This window comes from Ranitomeya imitator, chromosome 2 (genome assembly GCF_032444005.1).
Source record: "Ranitomeya imitator isolate aRanImi1 chromosome 2, aRanImi1.pri, whole genome shotgun sequence".
Classification (NCBI taxonomy): Eukaryota; Metazoa; Chordata; class Amphibia; order Anura; family Dendrobatidae; genus Ranitomeya; species Ranitomeya imitator.
In genome coordinates this window covers 495,182,406-495,197,886 of record NC_091283.1, presented here as the reverse complement: position 1 = coordinate 495,197,886, position 15,481 = coordinate 495,182,406, and the positions used below count along the sequence as shown (strand labels likewise).

The following is a 15,481-nucleotide window of genomic DNA, read 5'->3' as shown; positions in this document are numbered from 1 at the left end:
ATGAAGGCACAGGGTTTCATCACCGAGCCATCAGAACTTCTTTGCAACAATACAGCCCCTGCTCCAATTTCAGAAGCATCAACCTCAACCTGAAAAGGGAGCAAAACATCTGGCTGGCACAACACAGGGGCAGAAGCAAAACGTCGCTTCAACTCCTGAAAAGCCTCTACAGCTGCAGAGGACCAATTGACCACATCAGCACCTTTCTTGGTCAAATCAGTCAACGGTTTAGCAATACTGGAAAAATTAGCGATGAAGCGACGGTAAAAATTAGCAAAGCCCAGAAACTTCTGCAAGCTCTTCACAGATGTCGGCTGAGTCCAATCGTAAATGGCCTGAACTTTAGCAGGGTCCATCTCGATAGTAGAAGGGGAAAAAATGAAACCCAAAAATGAAACCTTCTGAACTCCAAAGAGACACTTTGACCCCTTCACAAACAAGGAATTTGCACGAAGGACCTGGAACACCGTTCTGACCTGCTCCACATGAGACTCCCAATCATACGAAAAGACCAAAATGTCATCCAAATATACAATCATGAATCTATCCAGGTACTCTCGGAAGATGTCATGCATAAAGGACTGAAACACTGATGGAGCATTAGAAAGCCCGAATGGCATAACCAGGTACTCAAAATGGCCCTCGGGCGTATTAAATGCCGTTTTCCATTCATCACCCTGTTTAATTCGCACAAGATTATACGCACCACGCAGATCTATCTTGGTGAACCAACTAGCCCTCTTAATCCGAGCAAATAAATCAGACAGCAGCGGCAAAGGATACTGAAATTTGACTGTGATCTTATTAAGAAGGCGGTAATCAATACAAGGTCTCAAAGAACCATCCTTCTTGGCCACAAAAAAGAACCCTGCTCCCAATGGTGATGACGACGGACGAATATGACCCTTCTCCAAGGATTCCTTTATATAACTCTGCATAGCGGCGTGCTCTGGCACAGATAAATTAAACAGACGGCCCTTAGGAAACTTACTACCAGGAATCAAATTAATAGCACAGTCGCAATCCCTATGAGGAGGTAGGGCACCGGATTTGGGCTCTTCAAATACATCCTGGTAATCTGATAAAAACTCAGGGACTTCAGAAGGAGTGGAAGGCGAAATTGACAGCAATGGAACATCACCATGTACCCCCTGACAACCCCAGCTGGACACAGACATAGATTTCCAATCCAACACTGGATTATGGACCTGTAGCCATGGCAACCCCAAAACGACCACATCATGCAGATTATGCAAGACCAAAAAGCGAATATCCTCCTGATGTGCAGGAGCCATGCACATGGTCAATTGAGTCCAGTACTGAGACTTATTCTTGGCCAAAGGCGTAGCATCAATTCCTCTCAATGGAATAGGATACTGCAAGGGCTCCAAGAAAAAACCACAGCGCCTGGCAAATTCCAAGTCCATCAAATTCAGGGTAGCGCCTGAATCCACAAATGCCATTACAGAAAAGGACGACAGAGAGCAAATCAGAGTAACGGACAAAAGAAATTTAGACTGTACCGTACCAATGGTGGCAGACCTAGCGAACCGCTTAGTGTGCTTAGGACAATCGGAGATAGCATGAGTGGATTCACCATAGTAAAAACACAGCCCATTCCGACGTCTGTGTTCTTGCCGTTCAGCTCTGGTCAAAGTCCTATCACACTGCATAGGCTCAGGCCTATGCTCAGAGAACCCCGCCAGATGGTGCACAGCTTTGCGCTCACGCATGCGCCGATCGATCTGAATGGCCAAAGACATAGACTCATTCAGACCAGCAGGCGTGGGAAATCCCACCATGACATCCTTAAGGGCTTCAGAAAGACCCTTTCTGAAAATTGCCGCCAGGGCACATTCATTCCACTGAGTAAGCACAGACCACTTTCTAAACCTCTGACAGTACACCTCCGCTTCTTCCTGACCCTGACACAAAGCCAGCAAGATTTTCTCTGCCTGATCCACTGAATTTGGTTCATCATAAAGCAATCCAAGCGCCAGAAAAAACGCATCAACATCATGCAATGCCGGATCTCCTGGCGCAAGGGAAAATGCCCAGTCTTGAGGGTCACCATGTAACAAAGAAATAATGATTTTTACTTGTTGAGCGGGGTCACCAGAGGAGCGTGGTTTCAAAGCTAGAAACAGTTTACAATTATTTTTGAAATTCAAGAACCTAGATCTATCCCCAGAAAATAAGTCAGGAATAGGAATTCTAGGCTCTAACATCGGATTCTGAACCACAAAATCTTGAATGTTTTGTACCCTTGCAGTGAGATGATCCACACAAGAGGACAAACCTTGAATGTCCATAACAAGTGTTGAGCGATACCTTCCGATATCGGAAAGTATCGGTATCGGATTGGATCGGCCGATATTCAAAAAATATCGGATATCGCCGATACCGATACCCTATCCCAATGCAAGTCAATGGGACGAAAATATCGGAATTAAAATAAACCCTTTCTTTCCTTGTAGGTTCATTCTACATGAAGGAAAACAACTAAGAATAATGCAGGATGTAATTGGGGAGGTGGCGGAGACATTAAAGTCATAGAGGCGTAGCCCAATCAAATAGAATAGCATTATATATATTTTTTTTTTAAAGACGTTAGGATTGACAAAGATATTGACTATGTAATTTTTTTTTTTTAAATATTGATGTTTCACTATTCCACGCCCTTCCCCTTTTTTTTTTTTACTTTTCCCACACTTTCATCTTCATTATCATCAGCATCTTTGACATCAACTTCTTCACCTTATTCATCTTCTTCTAAATCTTCTATCTATTTTTTTTTTATTACATTCTTCATATTCATTTTATCCAACTATTATTATTCTTCCTATTCTACTTTTTCATCATATTCACATTTGTGACAGGCATTCCCATAGTTGTTATCTATAAAAGTTTGAAGATTACACCTTCCGTTCTGCCAGTCACAAAAGTTACATTTGTCCGCGTTCAGATTGGCCTGCAGCATCAGGCTTTGTCCAGGGGCACCATGAGGAGGAACGGACTCACCCCCATACACTGCTTAGTCTTCTTCTGCATATAATTTAGATAATATCTTTTGCTCTGATATTAAGTGTTATGCTTAATGTTCTTCTGCTCTTTGTTCTGCAGCCTCTTGTTCTTCTGCTTCTCGGTCTTCCATGTCGTCGTCTCCAGGGTCGTCATCTCCAGGGTCGTCGTCATCTCAGTGGTTGTCGTCGTCATCTTAGGGGTGGTCTTCCGGGTCGTCGTCTTTAGGGTCTTGAACTTGGAAATGTAGCAGAAAGTACAAGAAGGCTGAGAAAATGCCGAGAACCAGCTGATGGAACTGGAACTCGGATGGCTACCCGAAGGTCAAAGAGCCAATGGAACTACCGAGGACCAGCTGACGTTACTGGAACCCGGTTACTAAGCAGGAGGTACCCGTGCTAAAAAGCACTACCAAGGACCGCCTGACGTTGGCGGAACTTGGATACCCAGAAGGAGGCACCTAAGCCAAAGGCTCTGCCCGGAACCAGCTGACGTTACTGGAACCAGGATGGGGAGCAGAAGGTACAAGAGCAAAAGACACTGCCGAGAACCAGCTGACGGTACTGGAACCCGGATGGGTAGCCGAAGGTCCAAGAGCCAATGGAGCTACCGAGGACCAGCTGACGTTAATGGAACCCGGTTACTAAGCAGGAGGTACCCGTGCCTGAAAGCACTACCAAGGACCACCTGACGTTGGTGGAACTCGGATACCCAGAAGGAGGCACCTAAGCCAAAGGCTCTGCCCGGAACCAGCTGACGGTACTGGAACCAGGATGGGGAGCAGAAGGTACAAGAGCAAAAGACACTGCCGAGAACCAGCTGATGGTACTGGAACCCGGATGCATTGGCCAACTGTGCAAGAGCCAATGGCACGACCGGGGACCAGCTGACGGTGCTGGAACCCGGTTACAAAGCTGTAGGTACCCACGCTTAAAAGCACTACGAAGGACCGCCTGGCGTTGGCGGAACTCGGATACCCAGAAGGAGGCACCTAAGCCAAAGGCTCTGCCCGGAACCAGCTGACGTTACTGGAACCAGGATGGGGAGCAGAAGGTCCACAGGAGAGGCGAGAACAGCTAGGCCGCGAGGCAGCCGCAGTTACCGAACCCCAACAGTCCTACAGGGGGAGCTTGGCCTACTGGCACTACAGAACCAGCCTTGACTACCAATTCACGCAGCCCACATAGGAAGCTCCTAAACTGGAGGCACCCTGGAGTTGGCTAACCCGACCGCAACACGACGGGGCAACGCATAGGCGTCTCAGTGAGTTTGACAGTACCCGGAAACAGCTGACGGTGCTGGAACCAGGCTGGGCATGAGGGAGTACCCGTGACAAAAACACTGCCGGGAACCAGCTGGCGGTGCTGGAACCCGGATGCGTTGCCCCAGTGTGCAAGAGCCAATGGCACCAAGGACCAGCTAACGGTGCTGGAACCCGGTTACTAAGCTGTAGGTGCCCGCGCTTAAAAGCACTACCAAGGACCGCCTGGCGTTGGCGGAACTCGGATACCCAGGAGGAGGCACCTAAGCCAAAGGCTCTGCCCGGAACCAGCTGATGGTGCTGGAACCAGGTGGTGGACCCGAAGGTCCACAGGAGAGAACAGCTAGGCCGCGAGGCAGCCGCAGTTACCGAACCCCAACAGTCCTACAGCGGGAGCTTGGCCTACTGGCACTACAGAACCAGCCTTGACTACCAATTCACGCAGCCCACATAGGAAGCTCCTAAACTGGAGGCACCCTGGAGTTGGCTAACCCGACCGCAACACGATGGGGCAACACATAGGTGTCTCAGTGAGTTTGACAGGACCCGGAAACAGCTGACGGTGCTGGAACCAGGCTGGGCACGAGGGAGTACCCGTGACAAAAACACTGCCGGGAACCAGCTGGCGGTGCTGGAACCCGGATGCGTTGCCCCAGTGTGCAAGAGCCAATGGCACCGAGGACCAGCTGACGGTGCTGGAACCCGAACCCGGTTACTAAGCTGTAGGTGCCCGCGCTTAAAAGCACTACCAAGGACCGCCTGGCGTTGGCGGAACTCGGATACCCAGGAGGAGGCACCTAAGCCAAAGGCTCTGCCCGGAACCAGCTGACGGTGCTGGAACCAGGTGGTGGACCCGAAGGTCCACAGGAGAGAACAGCTAGGCCGCGAGGCAGCCGCAGTTACCGAACCCCAACAGTCCTACAGGGGGAGCTTGCCCTACTGGTACTACAGAACCAGCCTTGACTACCAATTCACGCAGCCCACATAGGAAGCTCCTAAACTGGAGGCACCCTGGAGTTCGCTAACCCGACCGCAACACGACGGGGCAACGCATAGGTGTCTCAGTGAGTTTGACAGGACCCGGAAACAGCTGACGGTGCTGGAACCAGGCTGGGCACGAGGGAGTACCCGTGACAAAAACACTGCCGGGAACCAGCTGGCGGTGCTGGAACCCGGATGCGTTGCCCCAGTGTGCAAGAGCCAATGGCACCTAGGACCAGCTGACGGTGCTGGAACCCGGTTACTAAGCTGTAGGTGCCCGCGCTTAAAAGCACTACCAAGGACCGCCTGGCGTTGGCGGAACTCGGATACCCAGGAGGAGGCACCTAAGCCAAAGGCTCTGCCCGGAACCAGCTGACGGTGCTGGAACCAGGCGGTGGACCCGAAAGTCCACAGGAGAGGAGAGAACAGCTAGGCCACGAGGCAGCCGCAGTTACCGAACACCAACAGTCCTACAGGGGGAGCTTGGCCTACTGGCACTACAGAACCAGCCTTGACTACCAATTCACGCAGCCCACATAGGAAGCTCCTAAACTGGAGGCACCATGGAGTTGGCTAACCTGACCGCAACACGACGGGGCAACGCATAGGCGTCTCAGTGAGCTTGACACTACCCGAAACCAGCTGACGGTGCTGGAACCAGGCTGGGCAGGAGGGAATACCCGTGACAAAGACACTGCCGAGAACCAGCTGACGGTGCTGGAACCCGGATGCGTTGACTTTTCAAGATTGTCTTCCTAGAGCCCCAACTAGCGGTGTTGGAGCAAAGGGTAAGCAGGGGGAGCAGAGTGTAGGCCGAAGCCTGCACTGGAGGCAGCTTTGTGTCTGCTTTGCGTTTGCAGGACACGTTGCCGGCTACACAGCGGGGGAACAGCTGGCGTTGCTGAACCCCACTGACACATTGGCTGGTGTTTTTATCTGTGCAGCTAGCACTTCCGGGCCCCAACTGGCGGTGTTAGAGCCCAGGGTCAGCAGGAGGAGGAGAGGAGTAGAGTGTAGGCCGAAGCCTAATTGAACCAATTTCAAAGGTAACCTTTAACCCACCCTCTGGTGTTAAAATGTAGAAGAGCCACACCTTGTGCAGCAGTAATGCTCCACAAGTGATAGGTTGCTCTTTAAATTTTGCTCATTGCACACGCAAAATGAAAGACGTACACAATTTTGCCCATTGTACAGTAGAACTGTATTGGAGGCATGACTTGTCTTTTTAAGGAGACGCAGCACAGGTGTCCAAAAATAACGCCTTGGTGCTGGGCGCATCCTCCTGAACGTTGTTATTTGCTGTACAGGAGTGTGTGCTCTTGTTAGCCCTTGGCCATGCGCTGTGAGCGCAGCCTGTCTTATGACCTCATTTCATGTTGTCCGTTGCGGTTAGCGATGGCCATGAATCCCAGACCCCCAGTGTGTTTTCAATAATTCACACTGCAGGGCTGGGATTCATGGCCTTGTGCAGTAAATATTTTCGCCGCTCACAAATGTCCTTACACCTGCTTCAGACTGGGCGGCCTCAGCTGATCCCTTATCGCATGCCGCGGCCATGAGGCCGCACAGTCTGAAGAAGGCGGAAGGAGGGGAGTGAAGACAGGCGAATATATGCACTGCTTGTGCCCATCAAGCACACCCTCGCTGTCAAAATAAATGAGACAACGAGGGGCGTTGTGTCGGGCAGGGCGGACGCACAGGCACAGCCAGCCAACCAATGATGTCAGAACATTGGCAGCGCTCCCAAGGAAAAGGAAAGGAAAAAGGAAAGTCACACCTCAGGGACATTGTAATGGTCTGTAATGAGACACATTTTGTACGTGTTGAGTTCCACGTGGGCAAGGAGAAAAAGTCAGCCACCTTGTACAAATGCAGCAGTACTGCTGTACAAGGTCGCTGTAATACATAGAAACATCTGGGGGTGGGGGTCAGGGTCCCTTTAATTTCAGTTCAGGTGCCTGCATGGCGTTTGCAGGTCACGTTGCCAGCTACACAGCAGGGGAACAGCTGGCGGTGCTGAACCCCACTAACACATTGGCTGGTGTTTTTATCTGTGCAGCTAGCACGTCCGGGCCCCAACTGGCGGTGTTAGAGCCCAGGGTCAGCAGGAGGAGGAGAGGAGCAGAGTGTAGGCCGAAGCCTGCACTGGTGGCAGCTTTTGGTCTGTTGTGCCAGCGTGGCTTGTGCTGGACACGATGCCGGCTACACAGCAGGGGAACAGCTGGCGTTACTGAACCCCACTAACACATTGGCTGGTGTTTTTCTCTGTGCAGCTAGCACGTCCGGGCCCCAACTGGCGGTGTTAGAGCCCAGGGTCAGCAGGAGGAGGAGAGGAGCAGAGTGTAGGCCGAAGCCTAGTAGAACCAATTTCAAAGGTAACCTTTAACCCCCCCTCAGGTGTTGCAAAGTACAAGAGCCACACCTTGTGCAGCACTAATGCTGCACAAGTCAGAGGTTGCTCTATGAATTTTGCTCATTGCACACGCAGAATGAAAGACGTACACAATTTTGCCCATTATACAGTAAGAATGTATTGGAGGCGTGATTTTTGATTTAAAGGAGATGCAGCACAGGTGCACAAAAAAAACGCCTTGGTGCTGGGCGTAGCCTCCTGAGCGTTGTTATTTGCTGTACAGGAGTCTGCGCTCTTGTTAGCCCTTGGCCATGCGCTGTGAGCGCTACCTGTCTTATGACCTCATTTCATGTTGGCCAGTGCGGTTAGCGATGGCCATGAATCCCAGACCCACAGTGTCTTTTCATAAAGTCACACTACAGGTCTGGGATTCATGGCCTTGCGCAGTAAATATGTTTGCCGCTCACTCATGTCCTTACACTTGCTTCAGACTGTGCGGCCTCAGCTGATCCCTTATCGCATGCCGCAGGCCATGAGGCCGCACAGTTTGAAGAAGGCGGAAGGAGGGGAGTGAAGGCAGGCGAAGATATGCACTGCTCGTGCCCATCAATCACACCCTCGCAGTCCAAATATATCAGACAACGAGGGGCATTGTGTCGGGCAGGGCGGACGCACAGGCACAGCCAGCCAACCAATGATGTCAGAAGACGCCTAGCGTTACCAAGGGGGTGCTGCGTGTCATTTAAAAGGAGAATCACACCTCAGGGGCAGTGTAATGGACTCTAATGAGACACATTTTGTGCGTGTTGAGTTCCACGTGGGCAAGGAGAAAAAGTCAGCCACCTTGTACAAATGCAGCAGTACTGCTGTACAAGGTGGCTGTTATACATAGAAACACCTGGGGGGGGGGCCAGGGTCCCTTTAATTTCAGTTCAGGTGCCTGCGTGGCGTTTGCAGGACACGTTGCCGGCTACACAGCAGGGGAACAGCTGGCGGTGCTGAACCCCACTAACACATTGGCTGGTGTTTTTCTCTGTGCAGCTAGCACATCCGGGCAAAAACTGGCGGTCTTAGAGCCCAGGGTCATCAGGAGGAGGAGAGGAGCAGAGTGTAGGCCGAAGCCTGCACTGGTGGCAGCTTTCGGTCTGTTGTGCCTGCGTGGCGTTTGCAGGACACGTTGCCGGCTACACAGCAGGGGAACAGCTGGCGTTGCTGAACCCCACTAACACATTGGCTGGTGTTTTTATCTGTGCAGCTAGCACATCCGGGCCCCAACTGGCGGTGTTAGAGCCCAGGGTCAGCAGCAGGAGGAGGAGAGGAGCAGAGTGTAGGCCGCAGCCTAATTGAACCAATTTCAAAGGTAACCTTTAACCCACCCTCAGGTGTTACAATGTAGAAGAGCCACACCTTGTGCAGCAGTAATGCTACACAAGTGATAGGTTGCTCTATGAATTTTGCTCATTGCACACGCAGAATGAAAGACGTACACAATTTTGCCCATTGTACAGTAGAACTGTATTGGAGGCATGACTTGTCTTTTTAAGGAGACGCAGCACAGGTGTCCAAAAATAACGCCTTGGTGCTGGGCGCTGCTTCCTGAGCGTTGTTATTTGCTGTACAGGAGTCTGCGCTCTTGTGTTATCCCTTGGCAATGCCCTGTGAGCGCTGCCCGTCTTCTGACCTCATTTCATGTTGGCCGGTGCGGCTAGCGATGGCCATGAATCCCAGACCCACAGTGTGTTTTCTAAAATTCACACTGCGGGTCTTGGATTCATGGCCTTGTGCAGTAAATATGTTCGCCGCTCACTCATGTCCTTACACCTGCCTCAGACTGGGCGGCCTCAGCTGATCCCTTATCGCATGCCGCGGCCATGAGGCCGCACAGTCTGAAGAAGGCGGAAGGAGGGGAGTGAAGACAGGCGATTATATGCACTGCTTGTGCCCATCAGGCACACCCTCGCTGTCAAAATAAATGAGACAACGAGGGGCGTTGTGTCGGGCAGGGCGGACGCACAGGCACAGCCAGCCAACCAATGATGTCAGAACACGGGCAGCGTTCCCTAGGTGGGTGCTGCGTGTCATTAAAAAAGAAAGTCACACCTCAGGGACATTGTAATGGTCTGTAAATGAGACACATTTTGTACGTGTTGAGTTCCACGTGGGCAAGGAGAAAAAGTCAGCCACCTTGTACAAATGCAGCAGTACTGCTGTACAAGGTGGCTGTTATACATAGAAACACCTGGGGGGGGGGGCCAGGGTCCCTTTAATTTCAGTTCAGGTGCCTGCGTGGCGTTTGCAGGTCACGTTGCCGGCTACACAGCAGGGGAACAGCTGGCGGTGCTGAACCCCACTAACACATTGGCGGGTGTTTTTCTCTGTGCAGCTAGCACATCCGGGCAAAAACTGGCGGTGTTAGAGCCCAGGGTCAGCAGGAGGAGGAGAGGAGCAGAGTGTAGGCCGAAGCCTGCACTGGTGGCAGCTTTTGGTCTGTTGTGCCTGCGTGGCGTTTGCAGGACACGTTGCCGGCTACACAGCAGGGGAACAGCTGGCGTTGCTGAACCCCACTAACACATTGGCTGGTGTTTTTCTCTGTGCAGCTAGCACATCCGGGCAAAAACTGGTGGTGTTAGAGCCCAGGGTCAGCAGGAGGAGGAGAGGAGCAGAGTGTAGGCCGAAGCCTGCACTGGTGGAAGCTTTTGGTCTGTTGTGCCTGCGTGGCGTTTGCAGGACACGTTGCCGGCTACACAGCAGGGGAACAGCTGGCGTTGCTGAACCCCACTAACACATTGGCTGGTGTTTTTCTCTGTGCAGCTAGCACATCCGGGCAAAAACTGGTGGTGTTAGAGCCCAGGGTCAGCAGGAGGAGGAGAGGAGCAGAGTGTAGGCCGAAGCCTGCACTGGTGGAAGATTTTGGTCTGTTGTGCCTGCGTGGCGTTTGCAGGACACGTTGCCGGCTACACAGCAGGGGAACAGCTGGCGTTGCTGAACCCCACTAACACATTGGCTGGTGTTTTTATCTGTGCAGCTAGCACATCCGGGCAAAAACTGGCGGTGTTAGAGCCCAGGGTCAGCAGGAGGAGGAGAGGAGCAGAGTGTAGGCCGAAGCCTGCACTGGTGGCAGCTTTTGGTCTGTTGTGCCTGCGTGGCGTTTGCAGGACACGTTGCCGGCTACACAGCAGGGGAACAGCTGGCGTTGCTGAACCCCACTAACACATTGGCTGGTGTTTTTATCTGTGCAGCTAGCACATCCGGGCCCCAACTGGCGGTGTTAGAGCCTAGGGTCAGCAGCAGGAGGAGGAGAGAAGCAGAGTGTAGGCCGAAGCCTGCACTGGTGGAAGCTTTTGGTCTGTTGTGCCTGCGTGGCGTTTGCAGGACACGTTGCCGGCTACACAGCAGGGGAACAGCTGGCGTTGCTGAACCCCACTAACACATTGGCTGGTGTTTTTATCTGTGCAGCTAGCACATCCGGGCAAAAACTGGCGGTGTTAGAGCCCAGGGTCAGCAAAAGGAGGAGAGGAGCAGAGTGTAGGCCAAAGCCTGCACTGGTGGCAGCTTTTGGTCTGTTGTGCCTGCGTGGCGTTTGCAGGACACGTTGCCGGCTACACAGCAGGGGAACAGCTGGCGTTGCTGAACCCCACTAACACATTGGCTGGTGTTTTTATCTGTGCAGCTAGCACATCCGGGCCCCAACTGGCGGTGTTAGAGCCCAGGGTCAGCAGCAGGAGGAGGAGAGGAGCAGAGTGTAGGCCGCAGCCTAATTGAACCAATTTCAAAGGTAACCTTTAACCCACCCTCAGGTGTTACAATGTAGAAGAGCCACACCTTGTGCAGCAGTAATGCTACACAAGTGATAGGTTGCTCTATGAATTTTGCTCATTGCACACGCAGAATGAAAGACGTACACAATTTTGCCTATTGTACAGTAGAACTGTATTGGAGGCATGACTTGTCTTTTTTAAGGAGACGCAGCACAGGTGTCCAAAAATAACGCCTTGGTGCTGGGCGCTGCTTCCTGAGCGTTGTTATTTGCTGTACAGGAGTCTGCGCTCTTGTGTTATCCCTTGGCAATGCCCTGTGAGCGCTGCCCGTCTTCTGACCTCATTTCATGTTGGCCGGTGCGGCTAGCGATGGCCATGAACCCCAGACCCACAGTGTGTTTTCTAAAATTCACACTGCGGGTCTTGGATTCATGGCCTTGTGCAGTAAATATGTTCGCCGCTCACTCATGTCCTTACACCTGCCTCAGACTGGGCGGCCTCAGCTGATCCCTTATCGCATGCCGCGGCCATGAGGCCGCACAGTCTGAAGAAGGCGGAAGGAGGGGAGTGAAGACAGGCGATTATATGCACTGCTTGTGCCCATCAAGCACACCTTCGCTGTCAAAATAAATGAGACAACGAGGGGCGTTGTGTCGGGCAGGGCGGACGCACAGGCACAGCCAGCCAACCAATGATGTCAGAACACAGGCAGCACTCCCAAGGGGGGTGCTGCGTGTCATTAAAAAGGAAAGTCACACCTCAGGGACATTGTAATGGTCTGTAAATGAGACACATTTTGTACGTGTTGAGTTCCACGTGGGCAAGGAGAAAAAGTCAGCCACCTTGTACAAATGCAGCAGTACTGCTGTACAAGGTGGCTGTTATACATAGAAACACCTGGGGGGGGCCAGGGTCCCTTTAATTTCAGTTCAGGTGCCTGCGTGGCGTTTGCAGGTCACGTTGCCGGCTACACAGCAGGGGAACAGCTGGCGGTGCTGAACCCCACTAACACATTGGCTGGTGTTTTTATCTGTGCAGCTAGCACATCCGGGCAAAAACTGGCGGTGTTAGAGCCCAGGGTCAGCAGGAGGAGGAGAGGAGCAGAGTGTAGGCCGAAGCCTGCACTGGTGGCAGCTTTTGGTCTGTTGTGCCTGCGTGGCGTTTGCAGGACACGTTGCCGGCTACACAGCAGGGGAACAGCTGGCGTTGCTGAACCCCACTAACACATTGGCTGGTGTTTTTCTCTGTGCAGCTAGCACATCCGGGCAAAAACTGGCGGTCTTAGAGCCCAGGGTCAGCAGGAGGAGGAGAGGAGCAGAGTGTAGGCCGAAGCCTGCACTGGTGGCAGCTTTTGGTCTGTTGTGCCTGCGTGGCGTTTGCAGGACACGTTGCCGGCTACACAGCAGGGGAACAGCTGGCATTGCTGAACCCCACTAACACTTTGGCTGGTGTTTTTATCTGTGCAGCTAGCACATTCGGGCGAAAACTGGCGGTGTTAGAGCCCAGCGTCAGCAGCAGGAGGAGGAGAGGAGCAGAGTGTAGGCCGCAGCCTAATTGAACCAATTTCAAAGGTAACCTTTAACCCACCCTCAGGTGTTACAATGTAGAAGAGCCACACCTTGTGCAGCAGTAATGCTACACAAGTGATAGGTTGCTCTATGAATTTTGCTCATTGCACACACAGAATGAAAGACGTACACAATTTTGCCCATTGTACAGTAGAACTGTATTGGAGGCGTGACTTGTCTTTTTAATGAGACGCAGCACAGGTGTCCAAAAATAACGCCTTGGTGCTGGGCGCTGCTTCCTGAGCGTTGTTATTTGCTGTACAGGAGTCTGCGCTCTTGTGTTATCCCTTGGCAATGCCCTGTGAGCGCTGCCCGTCTTCTGACCTCATTTCATGTTGGCCGGTGCGGCTAGCGATGGCCATGAATCCCAGACCCACAGTGTGTTTTCTAAAATTCACACTGCGGGTCTTGGATTCATGGCCTTGTGCAGTAAATATGTTCGCCGCTCACTCATGTCCTTACACCTGCCTCAGACTGGGCGGCCTCAGCTGAGCCCTTATCGCATGCCGCGGCCATGAGGCCGCACAGTCTGAAGAAGGCGGAAGGAGGGGAGTGAAGACAGGCGATTATATGCACTGCTTGTGCCCATCAAGCACACCCTCGCTGTCAAAATAAATGAGACAACGAGGGGCGTTGTGTCGGGCAGGGCGGACGCACAGGCACAGCCAGCCAACCAATGATGTCAGAACACGGGCAGCGCTCCCAAGGGGGGTGCTGCGTGTCATTAAAAAGGAAAGTCACACCTCAGGGACATTGCAATGGTCTGTAAATGAGACACATTTTGTACGTGTTGAGTTCCACGTGGGCAAGGAGAAAAAGTCAGCCACCTTGTACAAATGCAGCAGTACTGCTGTACAAGGTGGCTGTTATACATAGAAACACCTGGGGGGGGCCAGGGTCCCTTTAATTTCAGTTCAGGTGCCTGCGTGGCGTTTGCAGGTCACGTTGCCGGCTACACAGCAGGGGAACAGCTGGCGGTGCTGAACCCCACTAACACATTGGCGGGTGTTTTTCTCTGTGCAGCTAGCACATCCGGGCAAAAACTGGCGGTGTTAGAGCCCAAGGTCAGCAGGAGGATGAGAGGAGCAGAGTGTAGGCCGAAGCCTGCACTGGTGGCAGTTTTTGGTCTGTTGTGCCTGCGTGGCGTTAGCAGGACACGTTGCCGGCTACACAGCAGGGGAACAGCTGGCGTTGCTGAACCCCACTAACACATTGGCTGGTGTTTTTCTCTGTGCAGCTAGCACATCCGGGCAAAAACTGGCGGTGTTAGAGCCCATGGTCAGCAGGAGGAGGAGAGGAGCAGAGTGTAGGCCGAAGCCTGCACTGGTGGAAGCTTTTGGTCTGTTGTGCCTACGTGGCGTTTGCAGGACACGTTGCCGGCTACACAGCAGGGGAACAGCTGGCGTTGCTGAACCCCACTAACACATTGGCTGGTGTTTTTCTCTGTGCAGCTAGCACATCCGGGCAAAAACTGGCGGTGTTAGAGCCCAGGGTCAGCAGGAGGAGGAGAGGAGCAGAGTGTAGGCCGAAGCCTGCACTGGTGGAAGCTTTTGGTCTGTTGTGCCTGCGTGGCGTTTGCAGGACACGTTGCCGGCTACACAGCAGGGGAACAGCTGGCGTTGCTGAACCCCACTAACACATTGGCTGGTGTTTTTATCTGTGCAGCTAGCACATCCGGGCAAAAACTGGCGGTGTTAGAGCCCAGGGTCAGCAGGAGGAGGAGAGGAGCAGAGTGTAGGCCGAAGCCTGCACTGGTGGCAGCTTTTGGTCTGTTGTGCCTGCGTGGCGTTTGCAGGACACGTTGCCGGCTACACAGCAGGGGAACAGCTGGCGTTGCTGAACCCCACTAACACATTGGCTGGTGTTTTTATCTGTGCAGCTAGCACATCCGGGCCCCAACTGGCGGTGTTAGAGCCCAGGGTCAGCAGCAGGAGGAGGAGAGGAGCAGAGTGTAGGCCGAAGCCTGCACTGATGGCAGCTTTTGGTCTGTTGTGCCTGCGTGGCGTTTGCAGGACACGTTGCCGGCTACACAGCAGGGGAACAGCTGGCATTGCTGAACCCCACTAACACATTGGCTGGTGTTTTTCTCTGTGCAGCTAGCACATCCAGGCAAAAACTGGCGGTGTTAGAGCCCAGGGTCAGCAGGAGGAGGAGAGGAGCAGAGTGTAGGCCGAAGCCTGCACTGGTGGAAGCTTTTGGTCTGTTGTGCCTGCGTGGCGTTTGCAGGACACGTTGCCGGCTACACAGCAGGGGAACACCTGGCGTTGCTGAACCCCACTAACACATTGGCTGGTGTTTTTATCTGTGCAGCTAGCACATCCGGGCAAAAACTGGCGGTGTTAGAGCCCAGGGTCAGCAGGAGGAGGAGAGGAGCAGAGTGTAGGCCGAAGCCTGCACTGGTGGCAGCTTTTGGTCTGTTGTGCCTGCGTGGCGTTTGCAGGACACGTTGCCGGCTACACAGCAGGGGAACAGCTGGCATTGCTGAACCCCACTAACACTTTGGCTGGTGTTTTTATCTGTGCAGCTAGCACATCCGGGC

General features: G+C 52.8%; 1 protein-coding gene across 2 annotated transcripts in view; it reads left to right on the top strand.

Moving 5' to 3' along the window:
* The window catches only part of LOC138664641 (NXPE family member 2-like), a 245,655-nt gene that overhangs the window by 108,650 nt on the left and 121,524 nt on the right, over positions 1–15,481 (top strand). The gene's annotated exons all lie outside the window — the stretch shown is intronic.